Here is a 17,915-nt window from a genome sequence, read left to right as displayed (position 1 = left end):
GACGCCGTTGTAAACTCCATACATGATGGAGAGGAAGAGTCTACTGGAGCCGTCTGAACCGGAGCTCCGTTCTGAGAGACCCTTGAAGAGTACAGTGAACATGCTGTTCCACTGTGGCGGCAAACACGACTTTTTAAACTTTGCGACGGAGGTGAGCGCCTCCGTGTACCCCATGTTATAGAACATGTTGAAGAGATGGCCCAACGGAATTGTCTCCGGATTAACCCTAGAAGGGTCAGCAGCAAACCCTAGTAATGAGCCAAATCGTTGCCTGGAAATCGAGGCTTTGTGATCAGAAACCTCGAAGAAGATTCTATCGACTGCTTTATCATAATGTGCAGTTGCCTAGATTTGCGATAAAAGCTCCATGGGCACTGATTCCAGCCTAGAAAGTGCTGGTGCGATTGGGGAATACTTCAGGTACTCTATGATCGGGAACATGTAGGAGTCGTACGCCTGAGGGGTTAAATCGATCACCAAACACTGTTGAGGGCGAATGGGAAGGATGTGGGAAGTAGCGTGAACAGACGATGATTCTGCCAATGTTGAAGTTGGGAAGAAGATGATGAAAAGTAAGGGTTTCAGGGAATTTTTGCTCTCTTGGAAACTTGGACGCAGTAAAGAGGTAAATGGGAGAGGAGGTCGCCTTTTATAGTGGTTTGCAGGAGAGAGAAAAATCTGTTCAAATCTTCTATCGAAATACGAAAGGTTTTCCCCGGAATTTGACTGATGCGTGACAGTTAAGGTAAGCGATGATCACACATGAGAGAGAGTGTCAGATTCCTTGGAACGCGCCGCTCAACAAGCGTCGTTGCTGAAGAAACCGTTTCAAATTCACACGCACCTTTCTGTGCCAGAGAGGAACCGTTTCAAAATTACACACACGTCCACGATGTCAGTTAAGGAGTGGATGTTTCAAAATCGCATGCGTTCCCTTTTTACTGCCGTTTGAAATTCAATCCATTAGACTCCCGCCTGAGTCAGCAACCCTTCATCTTATCCTTGTAACGACATCTTTTGAATAATACGCCCATGTGGATGAATTTTGACCACGTCTTTATTATTAATCACCGATCCAATGAAAAGGCCTGTAATTATTAGAACCAGAATTTTGGAAAATCAAAGATTTTCGTGCTAAGGGTGTAAAAAGAAAAGAAATAAAGCAAATCTTTTTAGGAATAAAAGTGATGTCAATAAAGACACGAAACAAATGATCCCGGGCACGAATCTCTTCCTTCAAAGTCAAGAGAGACCTTAAAGTGTTAGTGTGGTTTCCCGTTGAATAACGATCAAACACTTATTAAGAAGTGTTGAAAGGCTTCTTTTAATTAGGCTTTGTAGGGTGGTTTTAGCTTTGATTCAACAGTCCTAATCTTGAAATAAGATAGAAAGTGAACAAAGTACTTGTGAGACCGGTGTAGTCTGTTGAACAAGTAGTCATGAAATAATTTTAAAGTAACTGGTAAATATAAAATCTCAACAAAAAAATTAAAACTGGATCCCAAGGGAAGAAATGTTATGGTGTGTAACAATTTCATAGGAATCACACAAAAGAAAAACTTGAGATTTCATGAGGATACGTCCGTCAATTCATTAGTGAAAACTTGATCAAATTAATTGTTCACCGTCAATTCAGACTTGGTATTGAATTTTGGGTTTCACTCAGCTCGTAGTGGCACGAAACTAAGATCATAAACACAGTTTTTGAGTAACCAGAAACCTCAGTGGTAATTTCTGAGAGTCTCAAGGGTTACGTTGATGAAATGAATTTAATGGAGAAATGAAATAGAGATGGTGTAAGAAAGAATAGTACCTCTGCTGTAAAATAAGGACCACGCAGAAAACTCTTATCTCATGTGAGGAGAGAGTTAGGTAGCTCTTGATTAGAATAAATGTGATAGCCTAATTGGGAAGACAAGGTTTGTGTATACCAAGTCATTAAGGCTGTTATTCAGAATCTGATGAGACTTTGGGCACATACAGCAGCATGCTTCTAGGGACACTTAACTAATCCATTAAAAATTTCCCCATAATCGAACGAACACACATATAAAAATTAAAGACCAAAAAGTAAATAAATAACAGAATATTTTTGGAGTTTTTGATATATATAAAAAAAATAAAAATAAGAAAGTAAAAAAAATAAGATTCAGAAAGAAATTAAAAAGAGTTAAAAAAAAACTTTGGAAAAAATTGGAACTTAACCCGAGCGTTCGGTTGGTTTCGGTTTTGAAAAATTTTGGAAAACCGAACCCGAGCGTTCGGTTGGTTTCGGTTTTGAAAAATTTTGGAAAACCGAACCCAAACCTTCGGTAGGTTTCGGTTTTGAAAAATTTTGGAAAACCGAACCCGAACCTTCGGTAGGTTTCGGTTTTGAAAATTTTTTAGAAACCAAGGAATTTAGACTTGCAAAAAGGAAATACGTTTGATAATAAGATAAACAACTTTGTACAAGAGATTTTCAACCAAGAAAACTACCTTTGAAATGATGAGCGAGTGCAGATTATTCAACCGAACCCGAACGTTCGGTTTATTTCGCTTCTTACGTTTGAGATCGAGAGGTAGTTTGTGGTACTGATTCTGATTCCATCATACCTAGCCCTTGTAGAATTTTGTTGAATGATGCTTCAGGAAGAGCTTTGGTAAAGACATCAGCCAGTTGATCAGTGGTTCTAACAAAGTGTACTTCAACGTTTCCATCTTCCACATGATCTTTGATGAAGTGATACCTCAGTGCTATGTGTTTGGTTTTGGAGTGTTGCACTGGGTTATGACAGATCCTAATTGCACTTTCAGAGTCGCAATATAGTGGGATCTTTTTCATATTGAGTCCATAGTCTCTGAGTTGACTCTGGATCCAAATCACTTGAGAGGTACATGATGCAGCTGCAATGTATTCTGCTTCAGCTGTAGACAAAGACACACACGTTTGTTTCTTCGATTTCCAGCTAACCAACTTCCCGTCAAGAAACTGGCAGCCACCAGTGGTGCTTTTCCTGTCGAGTCCACAACCTCCAAGGTCTGCATCTGAGTAGGCTTGAACAAAGAAGCCTGAATTGGATGGATACCATAGACCTAAGGAGGTAGTTCGCTTGAGATATCGTAGAATGTTCTTCACTGCAAGCATGTGAGGTTCGCGTGGGTTTGCCTGAAATCTAGCACAATAACAAACTGAAAACATTATGTCAGGCCTGCTAGCAGTGAGATACATCAATGAGCCAATCATCTGACGATAAAGCGTAATGTCAACAGCCGGTTTATCCAGGGATGGAGTGAGCTTGGTGCCGAACGCCATTGGAACTTTAACTTTGGAATCTCCCATCATGCCAAATTTTGCTAGGAGAGTCTTCGTGTAAGCTTCCTGATTGATAAAGATGCCTTCAGGTCCCTGTCTAATATTTAAACCAAGGAAAAAGTTAATAGGACCCATTGAGCTCATTTCAAATTTAGTCTCCATCAGCTTTCTGAACTTAGCCGTTAAGCTGGGATTCGTAGAGCCAAAGATGATATCATCGACGTAAATTTGAACGATCATAAGGTGGTTACCTTCCTTCTTGCGAAAGAAGGTTGGGTCAACCGAACCTTGTTTAAATTTGGACATCTTTAAGAATTTAGTCAGCGTTTCATACCAGGCTCTCGGAGCTTGTTTCAGTCCATACACGGCTTTATCCAGAATATAACAATGATTAGGATACCTTTCATTTACGAAGCCAGGAGGTTGCTCCACATACACAGTTTCTTCGAGTTCACCATTGAGGAATGCACACTTGATGTCCATTTGGTAAACCTCAAAGTTTTTGTGGGCAACATAGGCTAGAAATATTCTAACAGATTCAAGCCTAGCTACAGGAGCGAAAGTCTCTTCATAGTCAATGCCTTCCTCCTGACAGTATCCTTTCACTACCAGACGTGATTTGTTTCGAATTACGTTTCCTTCCTTGTCCATCTTGTTCCTAAAGACCCATTTAAGACCAACAACCGAGGCATCTGGAGGAGTTGGAATAAGACGCTAGACTTTGTTCCTCTCGAATTCGTTCAGTTCATCTTGCATAGCTTGAACCCAATCGGAGTGATCAAGAGCAGTATTTACTGTCTTTGGTTCAACTTTTGATACAAATGAGTTAAACATGCAGAATTCGACCTTTGAAAACAAGGAAGTCTGTTTTGCCTTGAGTTGCGATCGAGTTAGAACTTTTTCAGATACATCACCAACAACTTGAGAGATAGGATGATCTCTGGTCCATTTGGTAAGAGGTGGGTAGTTTGGATCAAAGGTTGGATCTAATTCAACATTTATCATTTCTTCTGGTTAGGACTGGCTTTCATAGTCGTAAGACATATCAGCATGCTCCCCCTTGATAGATGAGCTTTCAGGAATGCTTTGAGCTTCAGAGGTTTCTTGTGGTGTGGAGCTTTCGGGCGTTGATGCACCTTCGGATGGTGTGGCACTTTTGGTTGGCAAAGTGCTTTCAGGAGCAGTTGGAGACCTTGGCTCCCCCTCAACATGTGAGGTCAGCTGAGTGGACGATGGTGGATCCTCCCCCTCGACTGAAGCATTGTGTGGTGGAGAATCATCAGAACCTGATCCTCCTTCATTCATTCTTCTTGCAGCATCTTCAACAACTTGCTTCATGTGATCTACCTTGTTGTCTGCTGCACATGCTTCTGAGAGAGTGGCTTTCTCTGGTTCATCAAAGAGCTCCATGAACTTCTCGAATAGATTAGCGATCGAGACTGTGACTTGGCCAGTTTGAGGAAAGATTTCCTCAGCTGTGTCTTCATTGGCCTTTAGCTTTTTGACATAGCTATCATCAAAAGTCACGTAGTAAGTCTCTTCGATTTTCCTCGAACGCTTGTTTAATACCCTGTACGCTTTAGAAGTGAGAGAATAGCCCAGAAATATTCCTTCGTCGGCTTTTACATCAAACTTTTTGTGGTGTTCTTTGGAATTGAAGATGAAACACCTTGAACCGAACACATGGAAAAACTTCACATTGGGCTTCCTGTTGTTGAGAATCTCATAAGGAGTGAGCGTGAATCGCTTGTTGAGATATGACCTGTTCTGTGTAAAACAAGCAGCAGAAATAGCATCAGCCTAAAAATAAAGAGGTAAGGAAGCGAAACTTAGCATAGTTCGGGCTGCTTCACACAAAGACCGGTTTCGTCTTTCGACAATCCCGTTTTGTTAAGGTGTGTAAGGAGCTGAGAAGTTGTGACTAATTCCCTTTTCTGCCAGGAATTCTTCGAATTCTCTATTTTTGAATTCCAGGCCATTGTCGCTCCTGATGTTGCGAACGACATTCTTCAGCTGTACTTCAATCTGCTTGATGAACACTTTTAGCTTGTGAGTCGCTTCAGATTTAAGCTTCAGAAAGAACACCCATGTAAAACGTGAAAAGTCATCAACAATAACAAGAATATACTTGCTACCACCGATGCTTTCGATAGATGAAGGACCACATAAATCAATATGAAGTAATTCAAGTGGTTCAACAACTTTAGTGTTTATTATAGATGGATGACTTTGACGACTCTGCTTCCCCATTTCGCATGCAGCACACAAATGATCTCTATCGAACTTGAGCAGTGGAAGACCTCGAACATGGCCTCCAGAGACAAGTTTGTTGATGTCTTTAAAGTTGAGATGAGAGAGCCTTCGGTGCCACAACCAGCTTTCGTTAGATTGTGCTTTTGATAACAAGCAGATAGCTGGGTTTCCTTTGATGGGTTTGAGGTTTAGAGGAAACATTTCACCTTTACGCTCCGATTTGAGAATAACTCTTTTCGTCTTCTTCTCAATTATTTCTGAACCCTCATCATCGAACGAGACTTTGAGACCAGTACCTCCAACAAGCTGAGATACACTGATGAGGTTGTGTTGTAGCCCTTCCATGTATGCAACCTTTCTTATCGTGAAATCACCGTTAGTAATCATTCCATAGCCTTTTATGGTGCTGAAGGAGTTGTTCCCGAACTTGACGTTTCCACCATTTGAAAGAGACCTCTATTCCCTTAGCTCTTCCTTCCTTCCTGTCATGTGATGCGAGCAGCCACTATCAATGTACCATTCTTCGTCAAACTGCTCGTCACTGATAACCTGCAAAAATTAAGCAGATTTAGGAACCCAAAGTTTCTTGGGTCCACGTGAGCCTTTCACAGGAACAGGAATAGTAAGAGAGATGTCAACAAGATATGTTCGTTTTATTAGTGTTGTTTCATCTTTCTTTTTGATGGTAAAAACTTTAATTTTATTAGGATTCATTGCTTTCGGTTTTGACTCTGGTTTAGATGTTGAAACCTTCTGTTTTCCCTTTTGTTCTGCTGATGATTGAGTTTTTTGAGAAGGAGCAGAATGGGATTTAGAACGAGGTGAAGAAGAGTTGGAGGAATTAGCAGAATTAGATGAGATAGAATGAGAGAGCTTAGATTGAGATGACTTCTTGGCTGGAGACTTTAGGTGACCTTTTTGCTTTTGATCATTGGTGGGACCGACCTTAGAGTTTTGATCTCTTTTGATTTCAGAACCGAACCTTTTCCTTTGGTTGGAATTATTTTCTGAACCGAACCTTTGCTTTCGGTTGATGTTTTTCTCCGAACCGAACCTCTGCTTTCGGTTGTTGTATCTCTCTTGCGATTCAATGGGATTTTTCTCAGACTTTAGGTTCTTGTCTTGATGTGAGAAATAAGTATTCTGGGATTGCCAGAACTGTTTTCTCTCAGAGAGATTCTTCCTGTATCTCTGATTCCTTTGACGTTTTTGATCTCTCATCTGCTTCGGTTGATGATGGATATTGGCTTTCAGTTTCGGTTTTTCTTTAGCTGGTTCACTCTGAACCGATGAGGTTTCACTTGAAGATGCGACTTCTTTTGTAGGAATTTCATTCTCCTGAGGAACATCTTTCGTACCACTAGTACTTGGCACATCGAAGTTATCAGGTTTATTCAAGGGTTCTGGTACGTATCTTCCTTTGCTTTTCCATGAAGTCCTTTCAGACAAACCTACTGTTTCATCAGCATTATCGATTGGAGCTGACCAAAAGAACTCATCGCAGCCGTCAGCATTGTCTTCATTTACAATAGCTGTGAGTTCAGCAGTCTGATGTTCGGTTACGCCTGTGGCCTTGTATACCTGATTTGGAGTGGTTCTAACCTTTTGATATACTACGGCCTTCTCTGCAAGAATCGGGGACTTTTGTTGGGACAAACGAGCGAACTCCACTGAATTTTCTGAAATTAGATTCTTGTGGTTTTCAGGTTCGCTTTTTACAAATTCTGAACAGTCAACCGTGTCCTCTACAGAAATTTCACTCATATTGTCGTCTTCATTAAGCTCAGATGCATTTTCAACATCAATTTTATTTTCTGAGCTCAAGTTGACGTTTAAAGAGTCAAATTTTTGTATGGTTTCGGTTCTCAGTTTTAGTCTATCATTTTCATCCAAAAGGTTTTTAAGCATGTCCTTATGGTCCTTGGATTTAATGAAATATTCTATTTTGTCCAGTCCATACATATAGGTCGGATTAACGTCCTCAGATGAAATAGCACTCTCACAATTATACGCTTCTGCATCAATTTCATCCTCCTTAAACTCAAGGAAGGGTAAAATCATGCGATGAATCTTTTGTCCTATTTCACAATCCAAATGAAGCTGAGTAATATTAGAGTAAAGACGTTTAGCAATCAGACAAAAAACATTTCGCTGTTTCAAAAGCTTTAAATTGTCTCTTTGTAAATAAATGTTTTCATCTTTTATTTTGATTAATTCCGACTCCTTCAGTTCAATCCACATGCGCCGTTCCTCACTCTTCGAAGACACCCTGCTTAATTGGTCAGTTAGGTTAGAATTGGTGACTCAAGTTTGAGTTAAACTACTATCTAGATGAGAGATTCTTGAATTAACACTTTTTAGTTCTTTTTCATATGAGCTTTGTGGGACTTTAAATGAGACAAAGATGGATTGTACCTTCTTGATCAGTTCGTCGAGCTCGTTGAACTGCACGCTGAGCGGCTTAGCTGTAAAGCACATATCCTGTTGCTCCTTCGGTTCATTACTCCCACCATCAGTGTTGTATCCCCTCATCTGAGATACGTCGGATACCATCAAGCATCTTCCTCCACTGCTTTCCTCTTTAGCCACATAAGCCTTTCCATGAGAAGGCTTCCTCACTTCATCATCTTCAGAGTCGGTTGACCAAACCTCCACGCCACCGAACTCGTCATCAGCTACCAAACCCTGCATAATTAGAGCATTCATAGAGGGATTAGCGGTAGATTTCTTCTTCCTAATTTCATCCAGCTTTTTCTGCAACAAAGCTTCTTCATCCTTTTCCTCATCCTTTTCAGCCATCTTTTTGAGGACACAATCCTTTGCATAGTGGTTCTTTCCTCCACAATAGTAGCAGCTTACTCCAGAATCACCCTCAGCCTTCGGTTCCTTCTTTGATTCTTCAGCCTTCGGTTCATCTTTAACCTTTTCAGAGCTGTAACTCCCCTGCCAATTTCGGTTTTTGTTGGTGGGGAATCTCTTTTTGATGAACCTCTTGGGGTTAGACACCATCATAGCATAATCCTCTGACGTGAGGTCATAATCCTCCAAGTTGAGGTCTTCGTCCTCCATCACAACTTTACTTTTGGATAGGAGAGCTAACGAACCTAGGCTTGAAACCATATTCTTCTCCTGCAACACGATCTTCTCCTGAGATTTCAAGATGCCCACCAGTTTCGCCAAGGAGTAGGATTTAAATTGCTCGTGCGCTTTAACTGTGGACACAACTACTCTCCACTCAGATCTGAGACCGTTCAAAAATGTAACCTTCTGCTCAATAAGCTTCCTTTCGATGTCATGTTTGATCATCTTGCTAAGAAGATGATTGAAGCGATCGAACGTTTGGGTCACAGTTTCTGCGGCTCCTTGCTTGAATTCACCAAACTCAGACAAGAGTAAGGTTTGAATGGAATGTTCTAGATCTTCGTCTGTAGAGTACAGTTCATGTAACCTGTCCCATATTTCTTTTGCCGTCGTGCATGAACTCACCAGCCTGAAAGTATCGGACTGAAGGGCGAATCTGATCAATCTTAACGCCTTGATATTGCACTGAAATTTATCTTTTTCATCTTGCGCAATATCTTTAACATCTTTCAGAAGATCATTATACTCCTTTTGAGTTTTAATAATCCTTGAAGTTGCAGAATGAGAAAACGGTCCATTAATGATTGCTTCCCAGATGAGGTATCCATTATCCTCAGATCCTATAACGTAATCTTCAAAGTGATGCACCCAGACTTCATAATCATGGGTGTACAGGATGGGAATCTTCGTTGTTGATCCAATGCTGTTTGAAATATTGATGGGATTCGATTGCGACTCGTCCATAATGATCAAATAACCTGTTCAAAGATCAAACTTGTAATAAATCAAATTAGGGCAAAACAATAAATATCGAGATACGTCAATAATGAGATGACGGCTCAATAATTATCAGTAATTGCGGAATAACCCTAATCGAAACCTTTTTCACAGAAAAGAAGTGTATCGATTACACAGCCTCCTGCTCTGATACCAATTGATAAGTTAAGAACTAACTTGAAGATCGATTAGATCTATAAAACAGGTAAAGAAATAAACAAGTAAACAGCAAGAACACAATAATGAATCAAACGATGTCGAATGATTAATAAAACAATCCTCAGAAGAGCTCGATAAAGAACTACAACTGTAGAGGATTAGGGTTTACAAGAACGATAAAGAATATAAACTGTGAACTATCGTAATCGCTATCGTCTTCTAGATCGTTACCCTAACATGCATGCAAGCACATTATTATATAGTAAACCCTACAAGCTCACAGTTGGACAGGCCCAAACCGGAGTGCAAAACTTGGACTATAAACTGAGCCCAATGACGCAATACAAAATATATCCTACGCTACCCAACAATACTGTAATTGTATCTTGTAAACTAGTACTTTGAAAATATACTTATGTTTAGTTAATTATACACTAACATATTGTTAATATCTTTTATATGAGTTATTATAACCATACTGACTAGATGACCTGACCCAACGCTATGAGTGAGTTGAAAACTGTTGATAACAATTTTCACTCATAGGCGTGTATGCATGACTGTAGCTAGTAGTCAGAGTGCGGGGTTGTCAATCCTAATATAGATCTATACACACATTGTTTCGATCCCCGGCTGTATATTCTGGTTATAATGTCAGGAATTTAACTATATTGTTTAAATGAATTAAACAACCTGTATCAAATGAATCATAAAATGCATATAAACGTTACATGTATAATATGAAAGCCCAATCATTATGAAATAAATGATTGATAGTATGTTCTTGAATTAGTATTCTTAACATGTATCTGAAAGATATATACCCTTGAATAGTTTTGAATCAAACCTTTATTCTTGTAAAACAATGTACTTTAGTATACTTGAATCATGAATTAATGTTATGCGAAGCATAAATTATAACTATTATAATTTATATGTACTTTCTGAATTGATATCGAGTATTCATGAATGCAACCCCTTGCTCAACATGTTACAAAGGGTAATTGAAACTTAATGAACTGACTTTTATACTTGTATACATACATATATATATATATATATATATATATATATATATATATATATATATATATATATATATATATATATATATATATATATATATATATATATATATAAGTAAAATTTAAATGACACTCGGACAAATAACTGATGCTTATAATCCCACATCCAAACAAGGAAAAGGAACCAACGTGGGTTATCAGTCCTAAGCCTTTTAAATCTTATTTATATAAGTATATATATACACGTATGATTTCTGGGAGAAATATAAGTTTATAAAAAACATTTAAAAGAAGTTTGATATTTTGAAATTCATTTTGGTGACTTGATGTCATTTTGATACAATAATCGAAAACCATTTGATTTGATGATAACAGAATTCCATTTTGATAAGATATTTGAAACCATTTGTTTATAACACAAAATCTTTGTGTTAGACTTGTATTCCCCCCCTCCCCACTTAAAACAGTAAAAACTATGAAAATACGGGGGTATGAACTCACCTGAAGTGAGTGATTCGAGTGAAAGGTCGATGTAGGATGCTAAGTGTCAAGTGAAGTCTTGAGCCCAAACGGATCCTATTAGCATACAATGACACATATATGGATATAATTAGTGTATATAACAATTAATTATATAAGAAACAACTTTAGTGACTAGGAAATACTTGAACTGAAGTGTTACAATCACATGTGATTGTACTAAAGGGGTTTATGGTCACTTAAGGGAGTGTACTGCCATTATGTGTACAGCCCATGTAGTGTACAGTCATGATGTGTATGTCCATGGAGTGTACCGCCGTACACTTATTGAAGAAGCATGCAAAAATGAATGTTTATGGCCAACATCCATTAAGTGTTCATGGTCTTATGTTGAAACATGTGGTGAGTTTGAGACCTATACATGCATTAAACAAGGGTTTACGGCCATATGAAGTGTGTACGACAGTACACCCTTTGTGTTCATGCATTAGATGATGAATCAAGGCTAGGAATCAAGTGTTTCTTAAGCTTAAGAAGTAGATAGAAGAGATACTCACACTTTTGAATGCTGCTAAGGAGTTCCATCTTCAAGAACAAGTAGGTGCTCTTGGTGTTCTTGGTGAAAGCGACGAAGATTTGAAGATATCTTTGAATATTAAGGTGTAAAACTTGATGATAGTTGAGAGAGAATCAGAGTTCTTGAGGTGAAAGTGTGAGAAGTGTGAGGAAATGAAGGAAAAACACACACATATATATATATATATATATATATATATATATATATATATATATATATATATATATGTTTGGGTTCACGGCCACCCTTGGGTGTACGGCCGTACACTCCTCTTGGAGGAGTGTTTGGCCTGAATGCAACCCGATGAACTTAAGTTAACTCATCCCTAAACCCAAACCTTGAATGTACTAGGCTTAGAATGATGAGAATAAAACTCTAGATCAATTAGATCTTTCACAGATAAGAATATGAAAATCAAACAAGACAAACACAGTAAGAGTATGGACACATAATAGAATCAAATATGTGCTTATGATTCAACAAAGTCACGCCTCAATAGAGCTCGACAAACAACTTCCACTGTAGAGGCGAGCTAGGGTTTACAAAACTCGGTGAGAAAAATAATTAAAGCATTAACATCTAAGACTTCATGCATGCAGCTTGTATACTAAACCCTAGAACAAAAACACGCACGGTTGGACAGGCCCAAAACCGGCAATCAGAACTGGGCTAAGGACACTACTAGAAAAATAGCCTTTTACGACGCGCGAACGATGACACGCAGTGATTTATGATACGCAAAGGTGAGTGTGTAAAAAATAATGTCATCTCTTCCAAAATTTAAAGGATTTCAGACGCGCATTTTTGCGTGCCCTAAAATTAGTGTCTAAACAAAAAAAATAAAAACACGGAGGGCACCTGCGTGTCGTCTACGACTGTCGCTTTATAAATTTTAATAGAACACGCGCGTTCCATCCGGGGAAAATGAAATCCCAATAACTTAAAATCCCTACCTTCCTTTTTTTCTCCATCCACTTTAATTTCCCTAGTAGCTAGGGCTTTTTTCAAGAACTTGCCACGATTATGCCCTCCTGTACTGCTCGTTCTCTCTTTAACTTCCCTTTCTCTCCTTATCACTTTGACAAACCCTTTCTCTTCTTCTCAGTTCTCGACGTCGACAGCTTCTCCCACCTCCGACATTTCTCTTGGTGTTGGCACCTCCCACCTCTGACCTCCGTCTAGCCCCGCCCCACCGTCCAACGCTTTCCAACGTCACCCAGCCGATGGAGCCCCTCATCTCCGGCAATCTCACCTCGCCTGCCCTTGCCAGCAACATTAGGTCCGGTGACCTTAGGGTCATTGCTTCTATTGCTCAAATTTACAAGCCCTATGTCTTATTAAGGTATGTTTTTCTTGATTCTAACTTCTCAATGTTTTCGTTCTTCTATAAGAACCCTAGCTTTGCTAAATCTCTTTTTCTTTCCGGCTTAATTTCTCTCTATTTCATTTACGATCGAAGGAACAAACTTCCGATATTTGGTGAAACTAACAATCGATGATGTGTGATTAGGTGAAATAATCGACTAGGGTTAACTAGGAACAAAGACACATGGAAACGGGAAAGGGGATGAAAAAGAAACACACAATATGTTAGATCAGGTGAAATCATCGGTTTTGGCAATTTTCTTGCCATCATTGGTACTACCGGAAAGCTTAGTTGGCAGGAGGAGTCGCTTCACTTTGGCTAATGCAGATACAACAGTCTCTGCAGCATCAATGGAAGATGATGTTTTGGCTAATTTGATCAGAGGCTTCACATCCCCTTCTACAATATAAGAGATTTTGTTCTTGGACAAAGCACCCAAGGCCCGAGCTGATTGAGTGGCAATAATTTGAGTGTTGCTTGTTAAAAGCTTCATCAAGGATGCACAACCTCATCAGTTGCAAGACTATCACATATATCTTGACGAATGCTGAAGAGATCAGCCAAGACAGAAGCTACATGTTCCTGTGTTTCCTCATTTGAAGAATTAAGAATCTGAACAAGCGATCTCAACCCTTTATAAGCATCTGATCCTTTTTGAACAAGGTCATAATGTGATGCCATGGTAAACACATGACCTAGTACTTCAATTTTGTGGGCTTTTGATTTTGGGGTGTCCCCCCCAAAGCAGAGCTAGTAGCTGACTAATAGTGGCAACATTTGCCATGTGTATAAGCTTTCTTAGTGCCTTCCCTGAGGCTTCTTGTCCCTTTGTTCCACCAGTTTTCAAGAACCATAGGAAAACAGGAATCGCTTCAGCACTTTCAACACATGCATAGATATCTTCACTGTGACAACATAATTTCCACAGAACATAAGCTGCATCCTCCCTCGCTTTATCAGATCCAGTTTCTAGTTTCCAATACTAATATACGTTTCTCAAATTGAAGTATTTGTTGTTCATGATGAATTACTTCACATTATTAACGCGTTTAGCTCGCAATCACCTATATATCTATTGACATTATTGATGATGAGATGGGGGCATTCATGTCTTCTTTGCACACAACAAGTTGCAAGTATTGTCCCATTGATTCTTTTCTAGATGTTTAATAGAACTCTGTATAAGAGCACATCAAGATGCAGTGCTTTCTTTGACTTCTTCGCCCGTTTCCCTTCTTCTCACGCCATTTCATACCCATCTTCAACTACTAACAAACTACACCCATGACCTTTCTTTCTCTAAACAAAAATCTCCCAGCCTTACTCTACAAGCTCTCTTTCTCTATATCTCTCTCTCTATACCTAACACTCCTCGACCATCTTCCCATGATTACTAAGAAACAACACAAAGAATGAACCGATTCAATACTTTCAGTCATATTCTTTACAAAAGAACCTCAAATTTTACATGAACTTGGTTTCAATAGTTTCATTCATACCATAATCAGTGTTCAGAAAGGAAAGATGAACCGATTAAGAATACAGAAAAAGTGATGTCTCCTACCAGGGTCCAACCCTTGAGATCGAGGGAGTTCTTTGGGGAAATCACGTATAATCGATGCCTAAGGAATTCGTCGTCAATGACAGCTGGAAAACGACAATGGCGGTGAAAGATTAGGAGTCTGAGAATCACTTTCATTATCTTCAAAGATTTCGTTAGTCGTCTTTTCTCATTTTTATTTCTCATCTCAAAAATCTATGTTTGTATGTTTATTTTAGGGTTTTATTTTGCGTGTTATTCAGCCCCACTCTTGCTCTTTATCCACTCAGGTAAGCTACATTTTTATTGCAAAAACTGCTATGTGTTTTGTACGTAAAATCTTTTGATCATTTGTTTTTGGTGGAGTTTAAAATTAAGAAATCATGTCTTGAGTTGTTGGAATTCTTTTTACCCATAGTGCTTTGGCTTAATATTGATATTTGATTGTGCTATTTGACCATATACCATCACAGGTTTTCATAGGTTCACTAATGTGTGATCAGATAATGAAAGAGTTTTAGGGGCTACAGTTGTTTAAATAGTTCATACAATGGGCTGATGTGTGCTGTTATAGAAAGAAATAGACATCAATATTGAGTAATTGATTAGCTTATGGTGAGGATGTTAAAACATAAAATAAAACCTGATAAATCTAGTGCATCATCTGTCCACATAAATAAATAAGTTCTTGTGTCTTCTTAGCTTAAATATAAATAAGTATCAATCTCTTTTCATGACATATACAGTTTCTTTTTACAGGTATAACAAAATGTCTGGAAGGAATCGAATGCCATGGGACCCACGTGAGGGCCCAATACACCAGGCCCATGGGCCCCTCCCCAAATTACCTATTGTGAAAGGGAATTAACTGTTGTGAAAGATGAGATTCATATATTAGGTTAAATCATCCCCTCAATACATGCTGAAAAAGATGCAAGAGCCTTTGTGTTGGTTGTTATCTTTTCCTGTAAAATTAAGACAACTCTTTTTCAATCTTACACTTCAGAAGCTTATGTACAATAGACATGAGGTAAAATTGACATAAGCATATATATATATATATATATATATATATATATATATATATATATATATATATATATATATATATATATATATATATTCTTTTGTGTTGGTTGTTATCTTTTCCTGTAATGAAGTTGTTTGTTTTTTGTTTGGAAAATATTGGTTTTAGAAATATAATTATTTTTCCTGTTCTATGACGTATAAGTACACCAATACAAAAATAATATTCATATTTTTTTTTATTGTTGTTTAAAAAGCCGTAGGAGAGGTTTTAGATGGGATGAAGCCAACCTTGGTGAAATTGAAGCAAATAAACATGTAAGAAAGAAAATCACAGAACCCAAAACTCCATATCATCCTATGATGCATGATACTGATGGTATTATACATATCCCACATTCCATTAAATTTAAATTAATTATTAATTTGTTATGTAAATTAATTCAAGTGTTGTTGACTTGTTGTAGGATCTTTATCTCCTATTGGGGGCTCTGATAGTTTCCTTGAAGGATATGATAACAACAACATCAGACTGAATGCTGATGCAATTCGTTCAGCACTGAATGAGATGGCATCTTCTAGTAGCAACAGTAACTCCCATTCTGGATGGACATCTTCAGATGATGAAGATGAAGCAGATGTCATGGATCATGATCTAGGTTCTTCCTACTTCCTTCATCTTCACCCTTTTGCTTTTTCTTTTATTAAAAAAAAATTAAAATTAAACTGATGATATGATGAGGGTTTAGATGATGAAGGTGGGGAAGAGTGCAAGAAGCTTTAGGGAGAAAAGAAAGGCGCACTATGATGAATATCGCAAAGTGAAAGAGTTATAGAAGAAGGAATCAATGAAAAAGGATGATGAAAAGCAATCCATTGTTGATGGTGTGGGAGATATAAATATCAATATGCACTACAAAAGATAAGGACACGCAAACATGTTCTTTATTTCTCATCTTATTGGATTTATTTATAAAATCATTATTAAGTTATCTGATGAGCTTATTCTGTACATTAGAATGCAATTCACATATGAAATTCGAGAGGGTAGGAGAAAATGGGTTCTCTCGGCTGCAGGGAGTTTGGATGCTGCGAGAGATTGTGATCTTGATTGTGATGAAGATACTAACAGCTCTGTGTTTCCCTTACGTGTTGTCATGAGGGGTATTTACGGTATTGTGTTACCTGTTGGTGGTGAACTCGGGTGTTTACAGGTTTGCATGGGTGGGGTGTATGACTTTTAGTATGGTAATCGGTAAAAGGTAAAAGGTAAAAGTGAGTCGGCATTATATCATATCATATTATCATATATTAATATGTTATCATATATGAGTGGCTATTTGATCAATTTCAGTTGACACAAATATATAAAAGTGGGCTCACCCTATTATGATCTTTTTTACTCAATTGTCACCCAAAGTGAGTAGGCTTCAACAAATATTGATTCTTGTTTTTGTTTTATATTTGGGACAATGTTATTAAATATTATTTGTATTTTTGTATTCCCATGTTATTAGGTCCAAACCATGGATATTTGAATTTGTTGATTTTGGAGGTGAAATGAGACGAGATATATTTGCGTGTTTTCCAATCGGGTGACACTGAATTGGGTTTGTCATCAAAGTAAGGTTTGATTTAATCTCTTCAATCCTTAACACATTGATATGTCATATGTTAAAGTTGACTCAATCAGTTCGTGTTTTTGTTGTAAATTGTAAATTGTAATTCAGGGGATTCTTGGTCCATGTGCATCACTTGAGAAGGTTCATATAGTATTTTAAATAATGTTGACTCTTTGTTGACTTATTGTTGTTTTTTGTGCAGAAAGGTGCTTTATGTTCTGATACTAGTATTGGTCAAGGGGGTACTATTACATGGAAGGTGCTTCAATACACACTTGCTTACTCCATTGTACACAAACTAAGGAAATAGGAAAACACACAATGGAAATTGGAAAGCGAATGAAAATGACAAGTGATTTTGTGTTGTGTTTACAGGGTTGATGAAAGCGAATAGCTCTCGAGTTAGAAGTGGAAAAGAAAGCTCAAGCCGAAAGAGATAAGATGCTAAAAATGCAAGTGTTGTATTCTTCATTTCAATTGTTAGTATGAAACATAGAGTAGATTAGATGAATGCAAATTTATATATTGTAAGAAATAGAATTGTATGACATTAAAGTTTATTCAATGGATTGTATTTTTTGTATATGGTATTTTATTTCTATTATGACACATTAAATGCAAATTTAATTTAAAAATTAATAAATATATATGAATATATATTTTTAAATATTTAAATTTACGATACGCAAAAATGTGTGTCATCTTCATTTATGA

The 17,915-nt window shown here is 37.8% G+C and overlaps 1 pseudogene; it reads left to right on the top strand.

Annotated features, from left to right (window-relative positions):
• The first annotated feature begins 15,578 nt into the window (after positions 1 to 15,578).
• LOC111918931 (protein phosphatase inhibitor 2-like) lies at positions 15,579 to 17,582 on the top strand (annotated as a pseudogene).
• The last annotated feature ends 333 nt before the right edge of the window (positions 17,583 to 17,915 follow it).

This window comes from Lactuca sativa, chromosome 2 (assembly GCF_002870075.4).
Source record: "Lactuca sativa cultivar Salinas chromosome 2, Lsat_Salinas_v11, whole genome shotgun sequence".
NCBI classification, from domain to species: domain Eukaryota; kingdom Viridiplantae; phylum Streptophyta; class Magnoliopsida; order Asterales; family Asteraceae; genus Lactuca; species Lactuca sativa.
The sequence above is the reverse complement of the archived record's forward strand: the minus strand, read 5'-3'. Positions and strand labels throughout refer to the sequence as shown.